The sequence below is a fragment of the Silene latifolia genome, chromosome Y (genome assembly GCF_048544455.1).
Source record: "Silene latifolia isolate original U9 population chromosome Y, ASM4854445v1, whole genome shotgun sequence".
Taxonomy (NCBI): domain Eukaryota; kingdom Viridiplantae; phylum Streptophyta; class Magnoliopsida; order Caryophyllales; family Caryophyllaceae; genus Silene; species Silene latifolia.
In genome coordinates this window covers 72,543,580-72,553,568 of record NC_133538.1, presented here as the reverse complement: position 1 = coordinate 72,553,568, position 9,989 = coordinate 72,543,580, and the positions used below count along the sequence as shown (strand labels likewise).

Sequence of the window (9,989 nt, the reverse complement as noted above, 5' to 3'; positions counted from 1 at the left end):
GGACTTGTCTGGTTTCAGGTGCTTGACTTTTAGGGACTCTTCAAGCTTGGACGATTAGGTCCCCTCGTGGTACCCTGGTCTCTGCAGGTACCAGAGACTTACTGACATAGTATAATGTATGTTGAGCTTCTTCCTGCTGTCGTACCACTACTGCACTGACTTCTACCTCAGTTACTGGTAGATATAGGAATAGTGCTTCTCCAGAGTCTGGTGTGCCACAAGAGCCTTTATATATGTATGGTCAGCACCATAGGTAGCCCTTCCTGGGCCCTGAGTCTTCCTCCAGCCGCATAACAGCGATTGCCTTCATTTGTACTTCCTCGAAGGTAGTGCATAGATACTTGGTTAAGTCTTTATATAAGTCTGAGTCTTGGTGGAGCCCTTGGCGGAAGGCTTCTATAGTTGTGGCTATGTCGCACCGGGGGATTGCCACCTTCTCCCTGTTGAGAAAATATCGGGTAGACTCCTCGGATCCTTGTACTATCTGATACAGGTCGCTGGTTTGTTTTTCTGGTTTTCGGCTACTAGAAAACTACTGGTAAAAGGTGTTGACTAAGTCGGTGAAGCAGGCTATGCTCTTGTTGGGCAGGCTGACGAACCACTGCAAGGTTGCTCCGGACAACGTGGACCCGAACCCTTTGCACATACAAGCTTCCTTCAGGGACCCTGTTGCGTTTATCACCATCATTTTCTGCTTGTAATGGTTGATGTGATCGAGAGGATCTGTGGTCCTGTCATAGAGTGTCATGGTTGGTGGTACGCATCCTTTGGGGACACCAACGAGGGTTATGTCATCCACAAAAGGGGAGTCTGCGTAGCTATTGCGTGTTGCCTTCTCCAGGGGTCGTGCTACGCCTGGAATCCTGTACATCAGGTCCCTTAACTCCTGGTACTGCTGCTCCAGTAAGCTACCTGTTCCTGCAAGAGGGTGAGAGGGAGGCGGAAAAGAGCCAACAGTTGTACCTTCGAACCAGGTTCCTCCTAGGAACTGATTGCCTGTTTGACTTGCCAAAGGTGTCGTGTGAATAATGGTTCCTAGTTGGCATTCTGGTGCCTGCTGAGAGGAGGTTCTTCCAAGCCAGGTTCCTCCGGATAAATGACAGCATGCTGGATTCATCACGTTAGTGCCGGATCCTGGATTCCATCCTGTCGCCTGCTGGACGGGAGTTCCTGCAAGAGATTGCAAGTTAGTCCCTGGCAAGCTATTAGATAAAGTACTACCTGGAGTCTGCTGCAGGCTAGGTGGCCGATCAAAATACAAGAACCCTAATCCGCTGGGCTCGATGGCTCCTCTGGGTGGTACTTCTTCGAGATCCAACTGGGTGACCGATCTGACGAAATCCAGGAAAAATCCTCCACCGGTGGTGGCTGGGGCAGGGCCTCGGAAGGTGGAGGTAGTGGAGCAGATGTTGGCCTAGCCTGTGCCACCATTGCGATCTGGTTCCTGAGATCCTGATTGTCCTTCCTCAAGCTTTCAATGGCCCGGTGCAGAGTATTCATTCCTTCTAGCACCACTCTCATTACATCTGGTGGCGAGGCTTCTGATTTCTTGGGAATTCCTCCTGATGCTGCCTCCTGGATCTGGGTCCTAGTAAGGACTTCACTCCTGCTGGGGCCGCTCTCCCTGCTAGATTCTGTCACACTGGGTGCTGCTGATGCTTTAGGTACCTACGGTGGCTTGAAAGGTGGTGGCATGGCTTTGGGAGACATACTGACGGGGACCATCTGGCTGGCTGCTGGTGACGTAGTGACTGGTCCCGTGGATGCTGGAAGAGGCCTTCCACCAAAAGGTTGAGGGAGTGCTCCCTGGGTGCTTGATGGATTCGAACTGGCTCCAGACATGGTAATGAATAAAATTGCACTTGCGAAATTAGGTTATAGAGAATGATCACTATGCCCCACGGTGGGCGCCAAATTATTTTGGTAAAAATTTAACGGTTAGTTGTTTAGATTGGTGAGTCAAAGTGATCGTCTATAACTATGAACGAATCAAGGAATCACGGCGCAAACAAAGTAAAAGACAATGAAAGAAAGATCGACGCAAAGAGTTTTTGGTGACGCGGAAAACCCGGTGTGGGAACAACCGCGGGGGGAGTCGGAATCCCACCAAGTATGCACTATAATTCTTTAGAAGATATTTTAATGGAAGTACAAGATAAAGGCTAGGAAATAAGGCTCTTTAGGAATGCTTCCTGCTGGATCCTCTGTCGGAGTTTAAGCTGGAACTGCTGCTGGAACTACTGCTGCTGGAGCCTGAGTGTATTTTCTGGATTCAAGAGTGTTGTTGTGTAGTTCTTAGATGAGTAATATTGATGACAGAGATGTCGTTGTATTTTTAAGGTGTTTTCTTGACTATGGAATAAGATCCCTTCTTTTGATTGTTTGCTTCCCTTTTATAGTTGTTCTAGTCTAGGGTTTTTGCCTCCAACGTATGCCTCCAGATTTTTCTCCTTCATCCCTCCTTTTTTGGTAACAACTTTGACCCCCTTTAATGTAGTAACTCCCCTACTTAAATGCTCCACTAAATGCCCATTCAATACTAGCCGTTATTTGACCAAATCCTCCATTAACCCATATTATTCTCTCCAATCCCTATTTTTATGCTAACCGTTATTGACTAATTCCCCAACTTTCTCCTCATTTTAATGCTAATCTTTATTCCTCTCATATAGCTTCTTCCTCTAGAGTTTCCCTTCCCCAGGCTCTTCCGGAATGAGGCTCCTCTGGAATTAGGCTCCTCCAGAATAAGGCTCCTCGAGAGTCAGGATCCTCCGGAATGAGGCTCTTCTAGAATCAAGCTCCTCCAGAATCAGGATCCTCCGAAATGAGGCTCTTCTAGAATCAAGCTCCTCCAGAATCAGGTTCCTCTAGAGTCAGGATCCTCCGGAATGAGGCTCTTCTAGAATCAAGCTCCTCCAGAATCAGGCTCCTCTAGAGTCAGGATCCTCCAGAATGAGGCTCTTCCAGAATCAAGCTCGCTTTTCCAGAATCAGGCACATCTAGAATCTATTTCCCAACTTCTAGGTCCAGTCGCCCAAAAATAAGAGGTAGCTGGATAGGTTGACTTTTAACCTCTTTGATGCGCTTGTTTTAATATCCCATGTGTACTTTTCTCATCCTACGGCCCGGATTCATCCACGACATTAATCCTCTCAAGCCTTGATTGACCACTCGTTACTTGCCACGTGTACCGATATGAAAATGTGAATTTTGCCCATAACAAATGTCACCAGTTATGGGCTCTAAAACTCAGAATTTATGGAGTAGTTTGCCAATTTATCAAGTCAAGTCTAAACAGTCAGCTATATTTGAACAGAAACTCTTAGACTATGCGTATGACAAAGCTAATAACTATCAACAGAGTGCAAGACTCAAGTAAAAATGACAAGTTATAGTGCAGTTTCATCACGGAAATCTACCGTTCCGACTCAACCTATATGCAAAAATAAACGTGAAAATTTTTGGATTTTTGAAATTTTCTAATTTTTTTTGTTTTTTTGATTTGTTTAATGAAATAAATAAACAATGCAAGCTGAAATAAATAAACGTGAATGCAAAACAAATGCAAATGCAGACTCAAAAGGATGCAATACCCTCCCCAAACCAAAACGGACAACACCCTCGTTGTCCTCCAAAGATACACCAAACGAGATATATACAGGGGAACGGGAATATACAACCAATAAAGAATGAAAAATAAAATAAAAGGGGACAAAAATAAAAGAGTGAGATGTACATACAAAACACGAACTTCCCCAAACCAACCAGAAAACTGGGGAAGTGAGTAGACCAGTAGCTACTAATCAGCCTCCTCGTCACTGTCGCGCACGTCCTCCACCCTCACTGTGTAGTCCGGGTCGACCTCCTGCTCTATCCTCCTCCTCTACTCAGCTCGAGCTCTCTCCGCTGCCACCGCCGGGTCCTCGTCCTCCTCCTTCTCCTCAGCAGACTCCGAGTAGCCCTCAGCTGAGTACCGGTAAAAGGAAGGGTGTGGCCAACCCTCTGGGATCGAACGGTGTCGACTCAAGTGGTACTCGTATAGAGGGAACAAAGTCAAAGCTAAGTCCCGCTCAATACGAGCCTGTCTCTCTGCAATCTCAACTAACAAACTGTCACGACGCCTTTGGTCCATGACCAAGGACGCCTCAAAGGGTGGTGGAGGTACAAAATTAGCCGGTAAGACCGGCTGTGCCTGTGTCTGGTCGGCGGGTGCGGGAGTAGGAGTAGGAGTAGGAGTCGGGATGGGAGTAGCCGGGGAAGGCTGGACACTCCCAGAAGGTGTAGACCCCTCTCCAGTCTCAAGTATACGCCGCTTCTTGGCGGTGGGTAAAGTGGGAGGTGGTCGAAGCTGGAGGTGGTAGTCAAGCAGTGGTGAAAGTCGGTCGCCCCTAGAGACAGTAGGCAAAGGGGCTAGATGGCGGAGAGTATCACAAGGTAGGTCCACAGACAAGGAACCGTCTATCTTCCATGTCTGGTAGTCTGTGGTCAGCCAATGCTGAGAATGCATGGCATCTAGACTCAGATACCTCTCTCCCTCGAGGTACTGTAAGTCACGAGGCCAGACAGGGAAAAGGGAGCGGGCAAGAATGGTGGCTATGCCACCGCAAGCAATAGATCCCGTAACCTTCGCCCCCTGGGCCTGAAAGTACTGGGCGGTCAGATAGGCAATGTTGAGGGTAAAAGGACCCTCGCAGTCAATGTTCAAGTAACCGCCTAAGATGGAGAGCTCGTTGTTGTTGATGTTGTTTGGCTCCTTTCGGCCAAAAATGGTGCTCCCCATCAATCTAAGAAAGTAACGGGCAGGGGGAAGGTGGACATGTGCGAGCTTTCGCTCGGGAAAGGTGGTATGGGCCAAGGTCCGCCAAAGCTGACGAAGGACCCTCCTTGGGGCGGTAGCGTCGCCTGTAGAGGAAAGTTCAAGTCTGCTGCCAAACTCCCCCAAAGTCATCGAAAAAGTCCGGTTGAACAACCGGAAAGACACAGAAGAACTATGGGGGCAGCGTCATGTGCCCCGGAGGAGAAGGTGAAGGAGCTGAGGAACTCAAGACTCAGCTCCAGAAAGGTACGGCCACTCATAGTGATGAGTCCGGCCATCCCCGTGCCCCGTAAAAGCTCACAAACGGACTCGTAGATGCCGAGTCTCTAAAGTGCCGGTTTATCTAAAAACCGGGAAGTTACAAACTCACAGCCAATGAGGTTATAAAACCTCTTACGATGGACACCGTTAACGAAAATTACCTGCGGGTAGTCAGGGTGAGAGTCGAGGGAGCTGTCCCCTCGGACAGTGACCGTGCTAGAAGGAGCAGCAGAAGTAGAAGTACTAGGAGCTGGCGTAGAACGGGAACGTCCACGACCTCGGCCCCGGCCTCTAGAATCTGAAGTAGAAGCCCGTCCAGTGACGGTGCGAGGAACTAGGGCCGCTCGTAAAGCAACTACAACTGCAGGTGAGTCCGTCGTGGTGGAAGTAGAAGCTGTGGCTACTGTGACCACCACTGAAGAAGAAAGACTAGCAGCAGTGCTAACAGTGGTGGTGGCTGTGACTAGGGTAGCAGTTGAAACAGAGCTAGCAGCAATGCTAGCTGGCGTAAAAACAGTACCGGTGGCTGAAACTAAGAACACATGAGTGCTGGCCGGTGCGGAGACGGTAGTAACAGCAGGGACTACCGTCTCAGACAGAGACAAAGACGGACTGGCAGAAGAGCTCGATGAAGGCATCGAGCTAGAATCCATCCTGAATAAATAGGGCAGGGGAATTGATAAGAAAAAGACATGAAACAACGTGAAACAGCATGAATTCGGCATGAAAATTCCCATAACCAGTCGAAAAATTCGACTTTCAGCACATAAATTCCCAACTTTCCTCAAAAAAAATTCGAATAAAAGCATGTAAACAGCGATAGAGGCGGGGTAGCAGGCATCCATGGCATGAAATTAAGTAACAATCGAAGCAATTAAGCATGTGACATCAGCAAAAACCAATTTTCCAGTCGAAAATTTCGACTTTATTGAACCCGTATCGCAAATTTCTCGCTAAAATCGAATTTAAACATGTAGGAATCAATGAGGAATGGGAATTAAGCATCAAGTAGTGTAAATTAAACATGGAAATGAAATTTTAGTCGAAAATTTCGACCCAAAACTGAAATCGAAACCCTAATTCCTAATACACTTTATAAAAGGCATAATTATTGAAATTAAAATGCAATGAGGTGTAGGAATTACTTACTTGATGCTAGAGATCCTATAAAGAACAATTAATCGACAAGAAATAAGCAAATTAGGCGATTTTTTGATCGAAAACCGCGGAACACTAAATCCCTCAATAGACCGTGTAAATGGGCGTAAATAAGAGGGAAAGTAGAGGGCTTTTGATGATTAATTAACAATGAACACAATGTAGGTGACGGATTTGGTAAAAGGGCAAGAAAAATGGAGGAATTTGGGGTTTTTGATCGCAAAAGGGAAGAGGGTCGAAAATTTTTGGGGAAAATTAAATAAGAAACAAAAATAAGGAAGTTAAAGAAAAACTCCCTGTGTGTCTCTTCCCATTTCACTCGATCGAGTTGTTTGGAATTGCTCGATCGAGGATTTTAATGATCCATCTACTCGATCGAGTAGAAATTTACTCGATCGAGAACTCCCCATTTCTGCTTTACTCGATCGACTGAAATGGAATCACTCGATCGAGTACAAAAAGTACTCGATCGAGCTCTTTTCCTCGTGTAAGCTCTTGAATTCGTCATTCTTCCTTTGAATTTGCGTACAATTCCCCAAATCTGCATAGAAACACTCGCAAAAGTATCCCAAAATACCAAATACGCAAAAGAACAGTCTATAGTCTCTATCTACGCTAAAAATTGTCTAAATTATAATTGTCCTAATTAAAAGCAATAAATGAAATTCAACGGAAAATTAAAAATTGTTTATACAAGATGGTGCACGCGGCATTTCCCCGCTCACTTGCCAAAGCAATTCAGTAGCCCCTCAGAGGGCTCTTGACTAGAGGATGTCACCTCAGCAACATTGATCGTCCTTTTCAGCTTCCATGAGCTTGAACTTGAATCATTCGGAGGAGAATAATAAACATCCACATATGCACGAACTTTTCTCATCCTTGCTCCTTTCTCACCGGCTTTAACACTGTCACTCCCACTTTGACTGACATTATTTGCACAATGCCCTTTGACAGCTCCTTCATTGTTTTCATCTGTACCTGCAGCAAGGAAAACAAACGAACTTTCCTCCTTTTTGCTCTCAATCTGAGGCGGAGGGGTCACAATAGCAGCACAATGCTCCAAATTTTCATTTGGAGTGTCAATTATAGGGTCAATAGAAGAGAGGGCATTGCAAGGCTGAGCTTGCATGGGAGCCCTCCGGAACTTAGACTGATGGAATATCAGCTCCTCGTCCCCAACCTGAAAAGTCAATGTCTTAACCCCGATGTCTATTACTGCACGGGCAATAGATAAAAATGCTCTCCCTAAAATAATAGGGGTATGTGCATCTTCGGGGATGTCAAGTACAATGAAGTCAACGGGAATAAGGAGCCTCCCGATCTTAATAGGTATGTCTTCTATTACAACTAGTGGCCATGATATGCTACGGTCGGCCATCTGAACAGTCATGTTGGTGCAATTAAACTTTGTCAAACCAAGTCTCTTAGGCAGAGACAGCGGTAAGACACTCACGCTAGCGCCAAGATCGCATAACGCGTTATCAATCAAGTGGGTACCAATATGACACGGAATCGAAAAACTACCCGGTCCGATTGTTTAAGGTAACTTATTCTGAACTAGGGCCGTCCCTACCTCGGTCAAAGCTACCGTCTCATGATCATTAATGTGCCTCTTACGTGTTAAAATTTCTTTCCTAAATTTAAGGTAAGAGGGTACCTGTGTCAGCATTTCGGCGAATGGCACAGTGACCTGCAAGCTTTTCAGAAGTTCGGCAAATTTGTCGAATTGTTGATTAGCTTTAGTACTTTGCAAACGCCTCGGGAAGGGAACCATGATGGGTATCTCGAGTCCCTTGTTTCTCTCTTCCAACGTGTCAGCCGAATTAAGATCTAAATCCTTCGGACGCTTGTTTCCTCTCGAACAAGGTCTTTCAGGTGATTTCTCACTTGATCGAGCACTAGCAGGCTCTCGATCAAGCTGTCCATTATCCATACTACTCGATCGACCAAAATTCCCATTCGATCGAGTAGTTTCTTCAACAGAGTCACTCGATCGAGTAGAAATTCCACTCGATCGAGCAGTTGCGTTTTCCTGTTCACTCGATCGAGTAGAAATTCCACTCGATCGAGTACTTTCTTCAACACTTTTACTCGATCGACCCCCAGAAACTAGTCGATCTAGTACTTTCTTAGACGTTTGCTCATTTCCTTTGACAGAACACTATTCATCAGCTATTATTTCCTTCCTCGGGTCTGATTTCAAAACTTCCGGTCCCTCATATGAACGACCGCTTCTCAAATTAATTAAATTTACCGTCTTATGTGGATTTTTGTCAGCTTGTGACGGTAAATGACCCGGTTTCCTTGTGGACTGGTTCACGGCTAACTGGGCAACTTGAGTTTCAAGTGCCTTGATAGAAGCATCTTTTTGTTGGTCGCTTAGCTTCCACTGCTTTGTCAAAGACTGCAACATCATCTTCAACTCACCTATCTCACTTACCCCACCAGAAGACGAGGCACCTTGATTAGGTGTAGGAAAGGAAGGAGGCTTCTGAAAGCCTTGTTGAGTCTTATGTGGAGGGACATATGACTGCTGCTGGTGCGGAGGAGGGGTAGGATTGAGCACATTTTGACTTGTCCACCTCAAATTGGGATGGACTGCCCCTTGGTTATTATAATAGGAACCTCCTCCTTGCCTGTATTGTTGAAAGGCAAGGACCTGTTCCTTCTCTGTAAGACAGCCAACAATAGTGTGACCGTCGTTGCTGCCACACCTCTCACATATGACGGTCTCCCTTCTAGTAAGCACATGGACCGTCTGAGGCTCCCCAACAGAATGTAACTCTAACTTATCAAATCTAGCATTCATGGCTTCCACCTGAGCCACAATTTGCTTATCGACTACATGAACTGTTCTAATACCATCCCTCGGGTTTCCATATTCAGCATTGTGGTTCGCCTTCTCTTCAATAAGGGCCTATCCCTTATCATCGTCAGTATTCTCTTGGAATCTTCCATTAGATGACGCATCAAGTATGGCTCTGTGATCATCATAAAGCCCATTGTAGAAATGGTTAGACAGAAACCACGGGTCAAAACCATGGTGAGGAAAAGACCTCACCAACTTCTTGAAACGGGACCATGCTTCATAGCGAGTCTCATCAGGTGCCTGCTTGAAACTCATAATCTTTGCCCTCAGCTGATTGGTGCGCTGTGGAGGGAAATATCTCTTATAAAAAGCAAGAGCAAGTATCTCCCAGTTTGTAACCCCTGCGGCCGTACGGTCCAAATCACGCAACCCCTCCCTGGCTGCATCAGTCAAAGAAAAAGGAAACAGAGCTTGCTTAATCTTGTCTTGAGTTACCCCCTTTGTGGCGGGGATAGTAGAACAGTAGTTCGTAAAGACCTCCATATGCTTCCTCGGGTCTTCACCGGCCACACCTCTATAGAGGTTTCTTTCCACCAGATTGTTATAGGAAGGACGGATGTCAAATGTATTCCTATCCTCAGTGTGGAGATTGAAACCTTTAGGAATATACGATGCTTTAGGCTCCGAGTGACTAGCAATGTTCGGCATCTTTACTAGTTGATCGGCAGAAATAGGAATGTCTTCTTCTAAAGACTGGTCTTCTGCGAAAAGAAAATGATGTAGCTCTGGCTCGAAAGTACTCAAGTCTTCCTTTCGTGATTCTCTTTGCAGACAGAGTCTATGCCTGAACAGTCTTTCTGGCTCAGAATCAGCTGCAACTAACTCAAACCTGTCTGACCTGGGCATAAACAACACTGAAAGAAAATAAATAAGAACTGCCTCAAG

At 46.0% G+C, this 9,989-nt stretch overlaps 1 non-coding gene across 1 annotated transcript; it reads left to right on the top strand.

Annotated features, from left to right (window-relative positions):
- Positions 1–9,270: 9,270 nt before the first annotated feature.
- LOC141635745 (small nucleolar RNA R71) lies at positions 9,271–9,376 on the top strand. The gene has a single exon (XR_012540408.1). It is a non-coding gene; the product is annotated as a small nucleolar RNA R71 (small nucleolar RNA).
- Positions 9,377–9,989: the final 613 nt, after the last annotated feature.